The 20,357-nt window shown below is 49.3% G+C and overlaps 1 long non-coding RNA gene across 1 annotated transcript; it reads left to right on the forward strand.

Moving 5' to 3' along the window:
• Nucleotides 1-4,870: 4,870 nt before the first annotated feature.
• On the forward strand, nt 4,871-5,499 carry LOC112588352 (uncharacterized). The gene is made up of 3 exons (XR_003112781.1): nt 4,871-5,003; nt 5,212-5,379; nt 5,481-5,499. It is a non-coding gene; the product is annotated as an uncharacterized LOC112588352 (long non-coding RNA).
• The last annotated feature ends 14,858 nt before the right edge of the window (nt 5,500-20,357 follow it).

Below are 20,357 nucleotides of genomic sequence, written 5' to 3' on the forward strand. Positions count from 1 at the left end.
CCAGAGTAGTCGGCGCCATGTAGGAGACAGTGCGGATCCTCCGCACTGTTCGGAACCTCCGAATCGTCTTCACTACCACCGGCCGCATCGCCTGGAGCATAATGCTGATGCTGCGGCCGGAAACCAAGAGCTGGGGCGCCCATATGGGGCCCATATGGCGCCCATTGAGGGCAATTGAGAGGACCACATCCACATACAGGCGGCGAGCCCGCCATCCAGGTCCCCCTTGGGTCTGCATTAGTCTGGCGAGGGCCAGATCCGCGCCGCGGACCCGGGGTACTAGGCTCCTGAAAAGCACTTAAACCCCGGGGCCTTTCGACCCCGGGGTTTATTTATGTGATTTGCACCGGATAAGAAGGGGCAACGGTGGAAGCCGGCATACATGGACAGCAAGTCTTAAAGGATAGCAACCTTTGTCTTTGAGAGACCATCAGCTTGTACCACTAGGTACAAATAACAATGCCTCTCTCTGTAGTCGCCGTGCGCTCGGGATAGCACTAGAGATGTCGCTTCCGAGCGACATCTCTTAACATTATTTAAGGAGGGGAGAGTGTCGTGAGCATGGAGTGTCGGGTAGCTCAGTGGTTTAGAGCAGTCTCCCGGCAAGCGAAAGACCCGGGTTCGATTCCCGGTTTAGCGACTACCGCGCTAGATATTTTTCTCTCTTCGGGACGAAAATAAGATGCAGGTCCCGAACGTACGGCGTCCCGTCGCACAGTGGATCGAAATATAAGAAAAAGCGGACATTGTGCTGTTGTGGAAACGAAATGCGACAGCAAAAGCGAAATAATTAGTAACATATAATTGTAAAGTATATACATTATTATTATTATTATTATTATTATATTATCATTATATACATTATTATATTATACATTATTATTTTGCGATCTTATTTCATGAAAACAAAAATTTTCCGAAAACTTACACTACACGGAAAAAAATTTAGTTGAATTAACCAATTGACTGGCCGAATGTGAACGACCCAGGAATTCTGCTTAAGGTAACCAGAACTCTGTTTAAGTTAACAACGTTTCTGATTAACAGTTGAAAGTAGTGGTTAACCAGAAATCTTGTTAATTTAAACAGAGTTCTGGTTGCTTCGACCGAAATTTCTGGATCGTTCGTATCCGACCAGTCATTCGGTTGATCCAACACAATATTTTTTTCCGTGTACAAAATACTAAATATAAGCAATATTAATAGAACATTTCCGAGAAAAATATCTTACACAAGTGATTTTTTACGTAACGAAGTTAAATATAATGAGGGAAAGATCTGTAAATTCAACAAATATTCACACATGCTTTATAACTAAAAAATTAATGTTTAAACTGAAACTTATTGCTTAATTTTTATTATATTTCAGATGGAATATGTAAAAAGAAAATGTTTTATGCTTCTCTATAAATTATACACAAATTGTGATATAAAAAGAACATAATTCTGAAGCTAATTACAATTTTTGAGTAACACTCTACAGAAAAACCTTCATCTATCTTGCAAAGTTGCACCTAGTTGCAGCTACAATATTTATTTATCACGTGAATTACTTTTGAAATAAGTTAAAAACAGTTAGAACTTAGACAATGTTAGACATTTTTGTTTACACTAACTAGAAGTTGCGGAAACGATTTCTTATTCATTATTTCTTAGGAAGCTTGTAGATAATACAAAAATACGAAACAAGTCTGTATAATCAGAATTTTTTAAACTTAAAAGATGTGCGAATTATCGAAAAAAGATCATATTTTAATCTGTTGACTTTTGTAAAAGATATCGATATAGAAAATTGTACGGTAAAGGATGTTGGGAAATGATATTGTACGAAGCTCAACTTCTAATATAAATTTTATTTGAAATTTGAAAAGATTTCCACAAAACTCAATTAGTTTCGCATTTTATGATTCATTTACTGATAATAAGTGCAAAGAAAAGTCAAAATTGCATTAAATTATTTTTAAGCCGCTTTTTTATATACACTCAAACGCAAAAAACCCGGTACACTAAAAATTTGGGAAAAAATTACAAAATTTCAAATGATCATAACTTGGTAAATAATGAAGATACAAATATGCGCAGAAATGCAAAATGAAGCTTGAAACGTCCTCTTTAAGAATATCTGAATGGCAATTATGCTCGGCCATTTTTTTCAAAATGGCGGATGATAAAGTGAGAGGATGCAAAATTGATAATCAAAGGTCCGTGTTTGCGATGGTGCATGGTGTGCATCAGGTATCGCAGCGTAATGGGACCAAATGCACATGAAAGTATAGAGTGTTATCTTTAAAATGCTACTTTACCGAGCTCGATGTGATCATTTTTCACTGAGTTGTTCCAAATTTTGCTAAAAATGCGGTTTTCTTGTTAAATTTGCATAATTCAGTGAATAAATATCAAGCTCTATAACGAAGCATTTTAAAGAAAACATTCTATACTTTTAGGTACTTTTCGTCCCATTGAGCTGCGACACTTACTTTGCTCCATGCGCCGTCGCACGCTCGAACCTTTTTTTAGCAACTTTTCATGTTCTCCTTTTTATCACCCGCAATTTTGAAAAAATATCGTTGCGCACAATTTCGATAGATCTTTCGAAAAGTACGGTTTCAAAGCTTTCAAACCGTTTTTGAAATTTGCTGCTAGGATATTTAGGTGTCGAGATATTCAATTTCGAATTTGCAACAAATGTCGATTCAGCGAGGCTTAAGGGGCTAAGAGGCTCTGCGGTTCGTTTGGCTCTTTCATAATTTCAATAGCTGTGTTCATGTTTCTCTATATAATAATTTACATAACCTGCACAATATATTCAATGATTTGCATTTATTATTTTGAAAGCCAGGGAAATGAAAGTAAAATTAAATTTAGGTTCTTCATTTTGCGTAATCGATATTACATAATAAAGATGAATTGCGTTTTAAGATACCGCTGTCATTAGCTCAAATTATGGTTGTAAGTCTTTCCAATATAAACCGCATGAAGTTTTACTGGTAGGAAGTCCCATTGTATGTAGTGTGTGTGTGTGTGTGTTTGTACACCACAAGGATAAGGACCCCGCGGTTCGTCAGCTCCATAGTATTTCAAGATTTCACACCCTCCTTGTGGTGTGTGTGTGTGTATGTGTGTGGTGTTACAGCAGAGATAAGGACCCCGCAGTTCGTCACTCCTGCAGTAATTAATAGAAACATTAAAATGTCCGCTTTTAGAAAGATTGCCACGATAAATCGTAGCAATATTGTACTGTAACGAATATGTCATAATGCAATGTTACTGCAACCATCGAATAATATTGTATATAAGAATATTTTCGTTTCTGAATAAATGAACATCAAAAACATATGGAAACATTTATGTTCGCGAGTCCGCTTGAAAACATGAAAAATATTAAACGAAGTTTCAACGAATATTCTCGGATCTGTCCCGCATGATGATGTCTTGAGATATCAGGCAGTAGAAGACGCGATCAAGCGACACAATACCAAAATAAACAGCCGAAGCATTAGTCCAAACTTGTTCGCTCGTTCTATTGTAATTTGAACATTGTTGATCTCAGCGAAATAACAACACGGCTGAATATTCTAGAATTTCGACATCAAAGCTAGAGCCTAGATTGACACGAGATATTGGCGACGAGAGAGAGATGGGCTATATACAGGGTGCACGATTTATCTGAAGACATTGAAATATCTCGAGAACTATGCATTGGATAAAAAAAAGTGGTTAATGAAAGTTGTTAGTCTCGAAGGGGGACATCCAATGATATCAAACTCGACCTCCCACCCCACCCCCTGGGGGTGGGGCTTGGGGGCAACTTTGAAATCTTAAATGGAAACCCCCATTTTTTATTGCAGATACGGATTCTACGCCACAAAATACGTAAGTTTTGTCCGAAACTTTTTTTTGATTCGTGATAGATGGCGTTGGTAATGGGGGGGGACGTACCCCGTCCACGGAAAGGAGGGAGGCATGTCGGCCGTAGAGTGGGCGCTGGAGTGGCCTGCTGAAACCCGCTCTTTCTGGTCGGGTGCTGGTGCTGGTCCTTGGACCATTGGGGGGATTGCTGGTCCGGGTTACTCTTGACTACTGTTTGGCAGTTTGGTTGGAGGATACCTGTTTGACCGGTTAGTATCTAGGGGGGAAGGGGTGCGCAGACCCCAGTATTGAGGGCCATGGCATGTGTGCCACGGGAGTGACGGAGGGATTCGGACATTAAAGTGTGAGACTTCGGTCGTGCTGTTCCCGGATCCCTCTGTCATGAGCCACGTGGTCAGGCCGGGGGAGGTTTTAGTGGGTGCGAGTCCTACACCACCCTGCAGTTCTGCGTGGCTGCAGGGTGTGCGTAGGCATTTCTTCCTCTGTAACAAAAAAAAGATGGCGCTGTAATCGCAAAAAATTATATTTTCCGCAATTCTCCAGAAATGATCATTGGATTGAGAAATAAAAAATACTTGTTCAATATTTTTAAAGAACATAATAAAAGTTATTCCCCCTCCCCATCCTTTCAGGGTAGGGTGGGTGGTAATGTTCAAATCTCAAATGGGAACCTGAATCGAAGAGGGAACTGCTCGACGCGCCACTACTGTATGGCGAACTACGGCTTATTATAAAAGGCAGTGCAATGCGGTCAGAGCTCACTTTTCTTTCAGAATTAGAACTGAAAGCATCTTTAACAATTTCATTTTACTTGACTAGTTTTTATTACCTGCATATCTACCCTTCATTCTTTGAACAGAATTGCAAGTGGAAAATGAATTCTGCAACCGTAGAAGAAAAAATTGAAATGATTCTGATTTATGGTGAATGTAGGAGGAATGTTGACGATGCTGTTGCTTTGTATGCTGAGCGTTTTCTAGACAATGTTCGCTCACGTTCTTTTTTTTTACAAAGTTGTGACTGCCTTTATCTCGGATGGCAGCGTACAAACTAAAAAAAGAAAACGAAGAACAACTGTTACAGGAGAAGTTAATGAAATAGCTGTGCTAGCAGCTGTTCACCACAACCCACAGGTAAGCACTCGGCAATTACATCGCGATTTCGGAATTTCCGGAGATAGTATTCGCAGAATATTGCATCATCATAAGTATCACCCATATCACATTTCACTGCATTAAGAACTTCATGGCGATGATTTTCATAATCGAGTGGTGTTTTGTGAATGGGCACTTCAACAAATGCAAACGAACCCCAATTTCATTGCTAATGTACTATTTTCAGATGAGTCTACATTCACAAACCATGGTGGCGTTAATCGACATAACATGCATTACTGGAGTGTAGAAAATCCCCACTGGTTACGACAAGTTAAACATCAACGTCCTTAGTCGGTTAACGTTTGGTGTGGAATCATAGGGAACAGACTCATTGGTCCTTATTTTATTGAAGGTAATTTTAATGTAATCAAATATCGAAATTTCCTGGAACAGGAACTACCACCACTACTTGATGATGTTGCCTTGGACGTTCGACAAAGTATGTGGTTTCAGCATGACGGTTGCCCAGCGCCTTCTGCGGATGGTCGCCACCTTGTCGTGGTGCAGAAGCTTGATGGCCACAATGATCCAAGGGGATGGATTCGACTTGGAATCCCAGGATTCCAAGTTCGAGGGTGAACCGAGGAGAGTGGCTACTAAGAGCGACTAACACATGCTTCAAGATGGGCAGCTGCCTCTTGAAACAAAGGGACTAGAGGGCTGCTCTTGAGCGGCACGAAGGACCCTGCAGCGCGGGCGTTTGGGCTCGTTAGCTTCGCCTTTGGGAAGCAACCATACAAGGGAAGGACACCCATAAAAACCCGTGGCGATGAGGGCCCGTTTTCCAGACAACCCGACGAGAGGAAGGAAAACCCACTGCAAAAACCCGGGCTAGTGGGCTCGTCAGCCTTGAGCAACCTATTCTGGAAATTGGAAACTCCGTTATCAAACCCGGGCGAAGGCTTGAGAGCTTGACTTCGCGGGCAAGCAACCTAAGTGAAGGGGAGGAAGAACCCCAATACCAAACTCGGGCATCGGGCTCGTTAGTCTGGGAGGTTGCCAGACAATCCGACGAGGGGAAAGAAAACCCACTGTAAAAACCCGGGTTAGTGGGTTCGTTAGCCTCATGCAACCTATTCCGGAGATTGGCAACTCCGTTATCAAACCCGGGCGAGGGCTCCAGGGCTTGACTACGTGGGCAAGCAACCTATTACTAGGGGAGGAAGAACCCCAATACCAAACCCGGGTGTGCAGCTCGTTAGCCTGAAGGCATCTGCACCGGAGAGAAAACTCCGCACAAACCGGGCATTCGGGCTCGTGAGTCTGGCGGTCTGGACATCCGAAATGGAGAGAAAACTGCGATCAAACCGGGCGTTCGGGCTCGTGAGTCTGGCTGTCCAGACATCTGAACTAGAGGGAAGGAAGAACCCTGACTAATAAACCCGGGCGTGCGGCTCGTTAGCTAAGGCATCAGCACCGGAGAGAAAACTCCGCACAAACCGGGCGTTCGGGCTCGTGAGTCTGGCGGTCCAGACATCCGAAACGGAGAGAAAACTTCAAACCAAACCGGGCGTTCAGGCTCGCGAGTCTGGCTGTCCAAACACCTGAACTAGAGGGAAGGAAGAACCCTGACTAATAAACCCGGGCGATCGGCCTACGTGAGTCTATTTTTCCAAGACATCCGAACAAGAGGAAGGAAAACCCAATGTAAAAACCGAGGGATGGAAAACCCACGAAAACCCGGGTATCGGACTCGTTAGTTTGGGAGGTTGCCAAACAACCCGACGAGGGGAAGGACACCCACTGTAAAAACCCGGGCTAGTGGGCTCGTTAGCCTTGTGCAACCTATTCCGGAGATTGGAAACTCCGATATCAAATCCGGGCGAGAGCTCGAGAGCTTGACTTCGTGGGCAAGCAATCTATTATTAGGGGAGAAAGAACCCCAATGCTAAATCCGGGCAATCGGGCTCGTTACGCTGATGAAGACAGCTAACCGAACCAGGGGAAGGAAACCCAACGTAAAAACCCGGGCCTGTGGGCTCGACAGCCTTCGGGCAACCACAACACAGAATAAATCTGACAATAACCGGGCGTTCGGGCTCGTGAGTCTGGCAGTCCAGGCAACCGATACTAAGGGAGGAAGAACCCCGAATAATAAACCAGGGCGATTGGGCCTGTTAGTCTGTTTAACAAACACCAAACGGGGGGAAGGAAAACCCAAAGAAAAAACCCGGGAGTTTGGGCTCGGTAACAGCATGGCAACCAAACCGGAGAGGAAAACTCCGATTAAAACCGGTCGGGCGTTTGGACTCGTTAGTTCCGGGACGGTGTTTAGGACTCGCCAAGCCTCGGGGCGACCTAACCGGAGAGGAAACTTCGTGAACAAACCGTCGGTGCTCGTCGGTCGGGTGCTCGGACTCGTGAGACTGGTTTCCCAGTCCACCGAGGAGGAAGGAAGAACCTCAAAGAACAAACCCGGGGAGGCGGCCTCGTTAGTCTAGTGAGACAGCCGAGCGTACGAAGTCCACAAGGCAGAGTTCATGTGGTGTAATTCCTCTACATGAGCGCTGCCGAATGGCAACACCCGGTGGAGCGCGTGGCGGACCCCGCGGGTCCCGGTTCTGTCGTCGGTGGGGGTCTTTTGGGTGCCAGGGGGCGGAGGATAATCGGCAACGGTGGGCTTGCACTCACTGATCCGTTAGGCCGAAGTCCCGCGGCGCCTGGGGGCTCGCTCGGCGGCGGGGGCGGGGGTGCTCTCGGGTGAGGGAGACGGGGGGGCTCCTCCTGGGTGTAGGATGGCTAGCCATCCAGAATGAATGTGTGTGTGGGGGGTGGGGACTGGAGGGGGCTGGAGACGCCGCCTATCCTCGATGGGTTGGGGCTGTGACGGCGGTGGATGGGGCCACATTCGTCACAGTGCCGGAGAGGATAAGCGTGACGAATGAACCAGCTTAGGTCGCCTCTGAAGGGGGTTTTTTTGGGTACCGGGTGGGTATCCCTTGAGGAAACTTGGGGGATGCACTCATCGGTGTCCCAGTCTTACTCCCATAGAGAGGCGCTGGCCGGCTGTTACGGGTGTATGGATCGTGGAGGTATGCCATCGTTGGAGACGGTGCCGCTGCGTCGCGCCGCGTGGGCTGGGCGGGCGGGGGCTGGGTGGCCGACCCCAGGTCAGGCGGCCTGGCCCCTGCTAGCCCGGCGTGTGTGGGGCGGCAATGTAGCGCCGGTGACGGTGACGAAACCTCCTACATGCACTACTGCAGGGCTGAGAGACTCCCGCGGCTTGCGTCCACCGCGCCTCGACCGGCCCTAAAGGGTGCATGCGGACACACGATACTGCAACCGGAACCAGTTCGGCCAGCGCATGCCAAAAGTGGCATGACAATTATGGTGCCTGGATCGCGAGCGAGATGGATGAGGTCACCACTCACCATTCAGCATGCGACCAATGGCACAACACCCGGTGTCCGGGAAATCTGGAGCACACAGTCGGGGGTCATCCGTCCGAAATGGAGTACCCTGATGTTCGACGGCTGGAGATAGTCGGCAACGGGGAACCCGCAGGTGGCGGGCGACCTGATCCGTCAGGCAAAAGCCGCCGGGCATTAGGGCCCCTTTCGGAATGGATGGCCGACGATTGTGCCAGGTTACTGGGCATTGGGTGGGAGCTCCATCATCTCCCTAGGGGACTCGTCTCCCAAAAAACAAGGTATCCCGGAGCCTGTCCTTGTCAGGAAGAGGGACCCGAGGGGGAGGAAGCCCACCATCGGTCTGGGGGTGGGCTTCAGGGAGAAAAGGGAGGCGGAAGCAGCCAGGAAAAAACAGGAGAAAGAAAAGTGTCTGGAAAGGGAGATCGAGGACCTTCTTAACACCGGAATACTGAGGTCCCTGGCTAATAGAAGACCCATGCAGGAGGTGTACAAGGACGCAAGCTCCGTTACACTCCTGAGGGAAGCCTCCACGCCAGAATTGGCCTCGGAGGCAGGCCGTGCGCTCGGTGCATTGAGATTAGTGGCACGAAGGTCAAACACTCTCAAGGGGACCTTCGTGTCCCTCATGAACCAGGCGGTAGACTCCTCCGAGGCCATTCTACAAACACTGATGTTCAGGTTTGTGGCCATAGATGGTAGGACGGACCAACGGTCCAACTTGGAGGCCGAAATGAATGGGATGAGAGAGGAGAACAAGAGACTGAGAATAGAAAATAGAAGGCTGCTCGAAGAACAGAGCGCAGCCAAATTGTTCTCCTCCACTGCATCGGACCTACCATAATCCGGCACACACCACAAACGCCGGACGTACGCGGAAGCTGCGGGTGGCAGTTCCTCCTCGGATGCCGGAGCCGGAGAGATGCCGAAACGGAGGACGAGGGAGAAGAAGAAGAGGAAAGTGGTGAGGGCCCCAATCCTGGAGTCCTCATCCAACTCCTCCGCAGAAGGAAAAGAGGATAGGGAAATTGCCGTGTATAACGACAACCTGGACCTCTTCAAACGGGAGGAGGCCACTGCCCCGGTGGCGGCTAAAAGACCCCCAATACAAGGGATTCAAAAGGACCTGGATGATTCCCTTGGGCTCCTACATATGGAGCCGGAGGCCAGAGAGAGGTACGAGCAGTTGTCGCAGGAGCTGCTACGGCTGGTGGATGTCAGGGATGGCCTGGACCCGCAGGGAGAGAGGTACAGGGCGATGACAGCAGCCATCAATAGAACAACGACGGAGAGAGCGGCTGTGATGGAGCGGGGACCTGGGAAAGTGTCTCCTGGGCCGACGGAGTGGGCCTCAGCCCTGAACCCTACCTCCCCCCCGGACGGAGAGGCGAAAGCCGATCCGGGCATGGGGGGAGAGGGTGGGAATGGGCACCAGGCGCTCAAGGCGGGCACCAGGGGGACATCGGCCCAAAGAAGGAAGAAGAGGCTGAAGGAGAAGGAGAGGATGAGGAGAAGGAGAGCCGAAGCTAGCGGCAGGAAGCAGGAGGGGAGGGGACAAGAACGGGCGTCCAAGGTCAGCTCCACCCCCTGAACGTACTGGTAAGACGTACGCACAGGTAATGAAAGTTGCAGGGAAGGCGGACGGAGGGAAAAGCGGCCGACAGCTGGCAGTGAACGCCACCCAATCCTCCAGACAACCCCGGGCCGCACCCTCAGAGTCTAAAGGGCAAGAAGAGGGATGGACCGTAGTGAGGAGCACGAGGGATAAAAAGAAGCAGAAGAAAGAGGAGAAAAAGGGGAAAACCCCCAAGCCCCCTCTTCCTCAGCCTGTCAAGGCCAGGAGAAAGGAGGCAGTGCTACCGCAGCCGCCAAGATCAGCGGCTGTCACTATCACCTGCTCCAAAGACTCATATAAAGAGTTTATGGTTGAGGCCAGGCGCCGGATAAAGCCCACAGATGTCGGCATACTGGGTGCCCTAAAAATTAGGACGGCCGGTACCGGGGCCCTACTAATCGAGGTGCCTGGCCTCAATGCGGGGCTCTCCGCCGACCGGCTTGCCGAGGAGCTCGGCAAGCTGGCGGCGGAGAAAGGCCCCGGCTACAGCATCCAAAGGCCGGTGAAGATTGCAGCTTTGCGTCTCACTGACTTGGATGCGACAGTCGGGGCCGAAGACGTGACGGCCGTTGTGGCCCTCGCTGGGGGTTGCCCACCCACGGATGTGTCCGGGGATGAGCTGCAGTTTACCCAGCGGGGGACAGCCACAGCTGTGGTGCGATGCCCGCTGGCGGCGGCCTCCAAGGTCGCCACCGCGGGGCGGGTCCTGGTAGGTTGGACCCGAGCCGGGGTGACGGCGCTGCCTGCTCGCGCGGTGCTCTGTTTCAGATGCATGGAACAGGGCTATGTGCGCGAGCAGTGCAGAAGCGCCGTCGATCACAGCGATAACTGTTATCGTTGCGGTAACCCCGGCCACCGCGCCAAATATTGTACGGCGACCGCGGTGCACTCCCCAGTGTGTGCAGACGCGAGAAAACCTGCCGGTCACAAGGCCGGGGGCCCGGCGTGCAAACCGTTGACCGATAGGCAAAGAAGAAACAGGGAGGCCCAGAAGAAGAAACAATCTGGACCTGGGACGACCAACACTTCCCCCGATCTGGAAAAGACTGAAGGCAAGGAAAGGGGGGAAACCAGACCGGTCTCTCCCCCAACGCGGGAGGAAATGCTGGTGGAAGCGGCAACCAGCCGCAGCCTGGGCCCCACCACCCCGATGGAAGAGGAGCCGCAGCAACAGAGGGGAAAAAGGAGGAGGACTGCAATGGAGGCGGCCCTCCCGAAGGCTTCACCGGCGGAGGCGACAACAGGAGAGGAGTCCACGATGTCGGAAAGATTGGACAAGGTGAGGAGGGTGGAGGTCGCCGGGACTCCACTCCCAACTACCCTAGACGGAGAGTCGGAGGACGCGCCATCCCCGGCTCTCCCGGGCAGCCTCCCCCTCGTACTCCCGAGAGGAAGGGGAGGCGGAGGTAGGAACCCCCCAAGTAGGAACCTCCGTCGCACCAACGGAGGAAGTGGCTGACACCACTCAAGCACCCGTAGAAGAAGCCACCACCATGGCCAAGGACCCCTCGGAGGAGACGGGGACGGCGTCGTCGCCGCCCGAGATCTCTCTGAAGGGTACCGAAGAGGACCGCTCGGAGGAGCCTGGCTTTCACGCTCCTCCGGGTGCCACAGGCCAACCTAGGCCGAGGCGCCCACATGCAAGACCTCTGGTGTCAGAGGCTTGCGGAAATGGGCGCCGGCCTGGGTTTGGTCACGGAGCCGCACTATGTTCCGGCCAGTAACAAAAACTGGCTGGACAGTAAGTGTGGCTCCGTGGCCATGGTGGTTAGACCTGCAACGGGCGTCCCCCCCTGTAAGGTCAGGAAGAGGGGACGCTCGTATGTGGCGGTTGACCTGGGGCTCATCACGGTCGTGGGGGTATATTTACCCCCCGTGACCAATAAGTCGGGCCTCGGCGAACTCGCCCGCGTTGTGAGGGTCCTAGACAGGGTCGGGGATGTGGTGCGCCAGTGCCACTCCCGACCCGTGATTGTTGCCGGGGACTTTAACGCCCACTCCGAGGAGTGGGGGTGCACCCCCCGGTAGAGGGACCCTTGGAGCGACGCCGTGGCCGACTAGGCGGCGGATTTGGGCCTCGTGCTGATAAACACGGAGTCCACCAGCACCTTTGTGCGGCCGGGGGGGAGGCGAGTCGGTCATTGACCTGACGTGGGCCACCCCCTCGGCCGCCAGGTTATTCCGGAGGTGGGTGGTGGAGAAGGAGAGGGAGTCCCTGTCAGACCACAGATATGTGACTTGGACTCTCCGACTCCCCACCCCCCTCCGGAGGCTGGACCGCCGCCCAGGGGAGGGGGACCGTCCCCTCCTCAAAAGATGGGCCTTGGACCTCCTCAACTGGACGCGGACAGGTTTCAGGCGACCGTCCTCGCGGCGACCTGGCACCTTGAACAGGAGCCAGGTACAAGGGATCCTCTGCCCCCCCTTGAGGGGGCCAAGGAGGTAGTGGGCATCGTGACGTCGGCCTGCGACGTTGCGATGCCCCGGTCCCACCCCCGCCGGCGCCGGGCAGCATACAGGTGGACGCAGGAGCTCGCGGAACTCCGCGACTCCTGCGTCCAAGCCAGACGGGCGTATGCCTGAGCCCGGCGAACCGGCGGGGACGCTGCGGGGACACAAGAGGGCTACCGCAATGCGCGGAAGGCCCTCAAGGTCGCCATTGACGATGCCAAGGCGAGAGCATGGGAGCGCCTGGTGGACTATTTGGACGAGGACCCGTGGGGGCGCCCATACAAGCGAACGGTCGGGAAGATCCGTCCGTGGGCGCCCCCACCTACGTAGTCCATGGATCCCCGGGACCTCAGGGATCTCCTCGACATCCTCTTCCCGAGGGCCGAGGAGGGACCACCCAGGATCCCCGTTCCTGACATTCAGGACGGGGACTGGGACGAGGACCTGGGGATCTCGTCCGACGAGTTCACCAGGGCCAGGAAGAAGCTCGGGGCCTGGGGCTTTGCCCTTGGCCCCGAGCCCCAGGCCCCGACGGGATTCCTGGCCGAGCGTGGGCTCTCGCACTTGGCGACGGAAACCTGTCCACCGCCACGCGGGAGGCTTTGGAGGGGTGTTTGAGAGAGGGAGTCTTCCCCCAAAAGTGGAGGAGGGCCAAGTTGGTCCTCCTCCCCAAGCAGAGCAAGGTACCCGGTGGGCCGCCGGCCTACAGGCCGATTTGCTTGCTGGACGAGGCGGGCAAGATGCTGGAGCGCATCATTGCCGACCGCCTCGTCCAGCATCTGTCCCTGGAGGGGCCGGACCTCCACGACAACCAGTACGGGTTCAGGCCCGGACGTTCAACGTTGGATGCACTCCAACACGTCCGGGACCTGTCCCGTGCTGTCGTGGAGGTCGAGGGCGGGGTGTTGTTGGCGGTTTCGTTGGATATAACGAATGCCTTCAACACCCTGCCCTGGCCGGAGGTAGGACGGGCGTTGGAACATCACTATGTTCCCGCCTATCTCCGGCGCATAATGGCCGATTACTTCAGGGACAGGGACCTCGCTTACTCGGGAAGAAGCGGGGTCCAAGGCCGGCGCCTAACGGAGCGCGGTGTTCCGCAGGGGTCCGTATTGGGACCCTTGCTCTGGAACATCGCCTTCGACCGAGTACTGCGTACTCCCCTCCCCTCGGCTGCCATGTCGTCTGCTATGCAGACGACACTCTAGTCCTGGCCGAGGGGGAGGATTGGGAGGAGGCTCACCTCAGGGTGGAAGCCGCTCTGCACTCGGTAGTGAACACCATCAAGGACCTAGGGCTCAAAGTGGCCCCCCAGAAGACCCAGTCCATGCTATTCCATGGACGGGGTCGGGGCGAGCCGCGAAGAGCCCGGGTCCTTGTGGACGGAGTCCGCGTCCACGTCAAGCCCACGATGAAGTATCTGGGTTTGACGTTGGACAGCCAGTGGAACTTTGGGCCCCACTTCAGGAGCCTGGCCCCCCGGGTCCGCAAGATAGGCACGGCGTTGGCCGGCCTGATGCAGACCCAGGGGGGCCCTGGATGGCGGGCACACCGCCTTTATGTGGGAGTGGTACACTCGGTCGCCCTGTACGGGGCGCCCATATGGGCGCCCCGTTTGTTGGCTACGCAACGTGGCCCTGCTCAGGCAGGCCACGCGGGCGGTGCTGATCAGGGCGGTTCGAGGGTACCGCACCATCTCCCACATGGCGGCGGCCTCCCTGGCCGGCTCCCCCCCCCGGTGGAGCTCCTCGCCGAGGAGAGAAGTCTCCTTTACTGGCGAATAAAGGAGCTCCGCCAAAGGGGGGAGGGCCCATCGGCCAGGGACCTGAGGGCCCTAAGGAACCAGGCCAATGACCGGGTCCTCGATAAGTGGTCGACTAAATTAGCCGACCCACGAGGATTCGGTCGCTAGACGGCCGAGGCTGTCCGCCCCTGCCTACCGGAAATGGTGGGCAGGAGGGGACGTGGACTATCGTTCCACCTGGTGCAGGTACTGATCGGACACGGCTGTTTCGGGAGGTACCTGCACCGGATAGGTAAGGAAAACACCACCGAGTGCCACCAGTGCCCGGAGCCGAATGACACGGCGCAGCACACCCTCGCCGAGTGCGAGGCGTGGAGTGAACAGCGCCGTGTCCTGGCCCGGGCGGTGGGGTGCAGGATGGAGGACCTCTCGCTCCCGCGCATGGTGCGAGCCATGTGAGGGAGCGAGGAGATATGGGGAGCGGCGGCCTCCTTCTGCAAGGACGTAATGTCCCAGAAGGTGGCCGCCGAGTGGGAGCGCCGGACTGCGTAGTGCAGGGGGGTCGGAGGCGGCGCTCCCCGGGGGGTGATGAAAGTGACTCCGAGGTGGCGCCGGCCGGGAGGAGGCGGCGGAGACCGGCAACCCGGACTCCGCGGCCCCCCCGGCCGCCTCGGGGTCGACTTCGGACGCGCGGGGGAGGGACGCGGAGAGGCAGGTGAACGACCTCCTCCCGCACTCCCCTCCACGCGTCGGTTAGATAAGGACAGGGGGAGTGAGGTCTTCTAGGAAAGGGCCTCGCTCCCCCGCTCACCCCCAGAGTGGGAACTCTAGGGGGTGGGGGCGGGGAGGTGGGGTGGGTGCCCCTCGCCTTCCGAAAGATCACCGGAAGGCCAACCCGGTCGGCTCAGCCGACTGGGGCGCCGCGCTCCGAACCTTCTCCTCAAGGGGAAGGGGGGCGCGGCATCTGGGCATGGGGCTCGACTACGAGTCCTGGGGCCGGGGTGTCGGGGAGGGAATACTGGCGTAGTTCCCCTGACTCCCCCCATCTCGGTCCGACTGGTAGACACCCCGCAGGGGTTTCAGTGAGTAAGAGTCTCACATAACCCTCCGCCCCTCCCAGGGGGTGGAGGGTACCCATGATGGGTTTCCCCTACGTTATCAAAAAAAAAAAAGAAAAAACGGTTGCCCAGCGCATAACTCAATAGCAGCACGGGAAGTATTAGACCGTGATTACAATGGTCGGTGGATTGGCAGAGGTGGCCTGATTAATTGGCCTACTAGGTCGCCTGATTTGACATCGCCGGATTTCTTTCTGTGGGGTTACCTAAAAGATAAGGTATATCAACAAGTGCCAACAACTCGTGAAAACATGGTAGAACGCATAAGAAACGCTTGCGCTGAAACTCCCGCAGATATGCTTCTATCCTGTGTACAGTCATTTGAAAAAAGGATCAATAAGTGTATTGAAATTGAAGGTAAAAATTTCGAACACTTATTCTAATTAATTGAACAGTGAGAGGCAAGGGGACTCATATTAAAAAAGCACCCGAAGGGAACATAAAACTACTACGTCCTCGTCGTTGTTCTTGTGTAACGCTAAAAGTAGTTTTTCGGAAAAATTCAACGCTATCTATCACGAATGAAAAAAATTGTTTCAATAAAAATTTCATGTACAATCTAATTCTGCAATGAAAAATGTGGGTCCCCATTTGAGATTTGAACGTTATCACCCACCCTACCCCAAGAGGATGGGGGGGATAACTTTTATTATGTTCTTTAAAAATATTGAACAGGTAATTTTTATTTCTCAATCCAATGATCATTTCTGGAGAATTGCGGAAAATATAATTTTTTGCGATTACAGCGCCATCTATCACGAATCAAAAAAAAGTTTCGGACAAAATTTACGTATTTTGTGGCGTAGAATCCGTATCTGCAATAAAAAATGGGGGTTTCCATTTAAGATTTCAAAGTTGCCCCCAACTCCCACCCCCAGGGGGTGGGGTGGGAGGTCGAGTTTGGTATCATTGGATGTCCCCCTTCGAGACTAACAACTTTCATTAACCACTTTTTTTATCCAATGCATAGTTCTCGAAATATTTCAATGTCTTCAGATAAATCGTGCACCCTGTATATGATTATGGAAGTCCAATTACTTCACTTCGCGAACTACATCTTCTCTCGACGCCTGATCTCTCGTTCAAGTCCTCTCGCGCTTCTTTGTCAGCGGTTTGCGACTTCCGTTGCTCATGGAGCAAAGCCGATCACTGCGGTGGTCCTTTTCTTTTACACGCGCGATAATCATTGTCTTTTCGTTACGATCCTTTCTTTTTTTTCGTTTTTTTTTGTTATGTAGAATTTTGGTATTTTTGTTTGTGCTTTGGTTCGCTCGCGACACCGCCCGATTGGTGCGGTTCGATTGTGTGCGAGGTGGGCCTTTAAATTAAATTACGCTAAATTCAATCTGAGCAAAGACGACTATTTCAACTCATTCACCCGTCCATCCAGCCTCCTCTGCGCCGCTCAAGCGTCGATTCCACCGACCTCGTTGCCCAGCGCTGGGTGATACCGGTAAGTCGCGGCGCGATCGACCTCGCGCTATTCGGCGACGAAACAATTTAACATAAGAAAAAGCTAAATATGAATAAATATTTGCAATAATTGAATATGTAAAAAATATATAGTATAAAATTATTTATAAATACAATACTAGAATCTAAAATATAATTGTATATATATTTTTACATAATTTAGCACTATATATTTCAGATATACAATCATTGCGAAATGTGTGTTAATAATCAGCTTTTTTGTATGTCATATGTCACTCTGTATGTTCTAGCTTAAAATAAAATCATCTATAAATGCTGTATATGTATATATTTGAATTTTTTAAACCACTCAAAACACTGTGATTTACCAAGATCATGCTCACCGTAAACTTCGACAAGCATTCGATGCGATTCTGCAGCAGTTTTCTTCAAATGGTAACAGAAAATCAATGCTGTCCGCAAATCGTAGCTTCCAGGCACAAAATTCGACATGTTCAACGCTATTACAAACTATGTTGTTGTATGAAACTTGTATTGCTGTGAGTTGAAAATCTTTGTCAGATGTCAACAAATGGAAATGGCGCCAATGATGCGGTTTGGCGGTAACTACAATGGCTGCGTTCAGCAGAACAAAGTGATCAGTGAGCGCTTAGTGATTCTCGCTCCTGATTGGTAAATACTTCTGGGTCTATGAAGAATCTAAAAGAATGCTCCAATCACAGACAATAATCACTAAGCGCTCACTGATCATTTTTTTCTATTGAACGCAGCCATTGACAGCTAAGGCCATCTATGGGCAAATTCCGGTTTCATATTTACAGAACTGGCACATGCATACATATATATATGTGTGTAGATATATATGAGAATACTGTTGGTGCGTCACGGTATGTTATGACGCACGTCATTTGATTGCCGATTAGCTGATGCTGAGCAGACGATGTGATGAGATGTGCCACCGAAAAATCAATACCGGTACTTATTGACGCGTCCAGGGAGATTGCTCTTCAATTTTAAGGTCTACTTGATACAATTTATAACGCAAGTAGTGCAGGTAATACGCGAATTAGGTGAAGATAATTTACAAGTATAAATTAATGACATTTACATATTAATGGTGTATGTACGTGACGTATATACAATTTTTACAAATAAAATTTATATAAAACTTATCTTTTTAAACAAAAAGGTAAAAAAAGGCGCCAAGTACAAGCGTATTGTGTTATTTTTAGAAATTTTGAACTCAAATTATTTTTTTAAGGCATATATGTGTACATAAGTTTTTACAAGTAAAAGTTATAACTATAATAAAACTCTACAACACTATTCTACTGTACAAATAAAGAAGTGATATATTAGAACAGTAGCACCAACTGAGAAACCTAACATATATATATATGATTATTGTATACTTAATATTTTTAGAAATCTCAAATTCAAATTATTTCCTTTTTTAAGATATATATTATGTATATAACATAAGTTTTTACAAATAAAACTTATCAAATTATATTTCTTTCAAGATATAAATGTACATAAGCTTTTAAAAGTAAAAATTATATACGAGGTACATCCAGAAAGTAAGAATACAACAATTGTTTACAATCGAAAAATGAATATATTTTATTGAAATTTACATGGTATACCCATTCTCCATCCTCCAAAAAATTCAAAGTTCAATCTTCAGAGAGGAAAATCATGGCGTCCGTGTTTTAGGACCGGAAAGACTCTTGTTGGTCGATTTCATGCCCAAAGGGACTTGCAAGCATTGTTGGATGAGGATAACGCTCAAACGCAACAACAACTCGCGGATCAATTAAATGTGACACAAGAAGCCGTCTCCATACGTTTGAAAGCCATGGGAAAGATCCAGAAAATGGGAAAATGGGTTTCACATGAATTGAATGAAAGACAGCAGGAAAACCGAAAAACCACTTGTGAAATGCTGCTCGCCAGGTACAAAAGAAAGTCATTTCTCCATCGAATTGTGACTGGCAATGAAAAGTGGATATATTTTGAGAATCTTAAGCGTAAGAGATCATGGGTAACTCCAGGCGAACCATCGACATCGACTGCAAGGCCAAATCGCTATGGACGGAAGACAATGCTCTGTTTAGTGGGATCAGAGTGTGGTGTGATCTATTATGAGCTGCTAAAACCTGGCGAAGTTGTTAGTACTGAACACTACCGACAACAAATAATCGATTTGAATCAAGCTTTGCGTGAAAAACGACCAGAATATCAAAAAAGGCAACACAAAGTGATTTTGCTTCATGATAATGCACCATCGCACACAGCAAAACTGGTTAAGGAAACGATTGAGGCGTTTAGTTGGGAAATACTTTTGCATGCAGCTTACTTACCAGACTTGGCTTCGTCCGATTACTACTTATTTGCACCGATGGGACACGCACTTGCTGAGCAGCGCTTCACTTCTTACGAAAATGTACGAAAATGGCTCGATGACTGCTTTGCCTCAAAAGAGCAACAGTTTTTTGGCGTGACATCTACAAATTGTCAGACAGGTGGGAAAAATGTATAACTAGCGATAGGCAATACTTCGAATAAAATATTTTTTATCATTTTCATACAATAAACGTGTATTTTCTATACAAAAATTCCGGTTTCATATTTACATACCTGGTATGTATGTTGTACAAATAAGATATAATTTGAAACGATTCTCATATAAATATAGCAAATAATATTTTATACATACAAAACATGTTTTATGAAAGAGTTAAATGACAGGGTATGTACATACATATACATATAACATATGCAATGAAATAATAAAGTATATATATATAAATATATATGTATATATATAAATATATGTATATATATATATTTATATATATATATATATATACATATATTTATATATTTATATATTTATATATATACACATGCATATACACATACTCTCTCTCTCTCTCTCTCTCTTTGTCGTGTACAATAAATGATATCTAACGATATGAATATTATGTGTTAATAATTGCAGTAGGGTACTATCTATTTTGACATTTCTTTTTTCAGTTTCGATTCTTGTAAGTCATAAATATCGATCTATTATGGTCCCTCTCTCTCTCTCTCTCTCTCTCTCTCTCTCTCTCTCTCTCTCTCTTTCTCTCTCTTTCTCTCTCTCTCTTTCTCTCTTTCTCTCTTTCTCTCTCTCTCTCTCTTTCTCTCTCTCTCTCTCTCTCACTCCTGTCTCACTCTTCTCTCATAATAATATATATGTATATGTATGTTATTACGAATATATAAACATATATACTAAGGGGCACAAATGCTGGGAAAAGCTAAGCGATTCGCAAATATTGTCGTGCATGTAAACGTGGACGCGGGCAATACCTAAAAAATGCTTATGTATGCTCATATTCAAAACGGTTTGCACACTTTTTATCGAGTGAAATTGCTGCGCATCCAGCTGTCAAATATGAGAGCTACTGCTGACATATATGTGCGGTATTCGGTCCTAACAAGAGACGAAAGTGACAGTACACGGTGACCGTAAATATATTGCATGTTATTAATAAAGATAAAGATTAGATTATATACGACGTTGCATGTATAAATTTTCTTTTAATTTATTTT

Source organism: Harpegnathos saltator, unplaced genomic scaffold (genome assembly GCF_003227715.2).
Source record: "Harpegnathos saltator strain DR-91 unplaced genomic scaffold, Hsal_v8.6 scaffold195, whole genome shotgun sequence".
Classification (NCBI taxonomy): domain Eukaryota; kingdom Metazoa; phylum Arthropoda; class Insecta; order Hymenoptera; family Formicidae; genus Harpegnathos; species Harpegnathos saltator.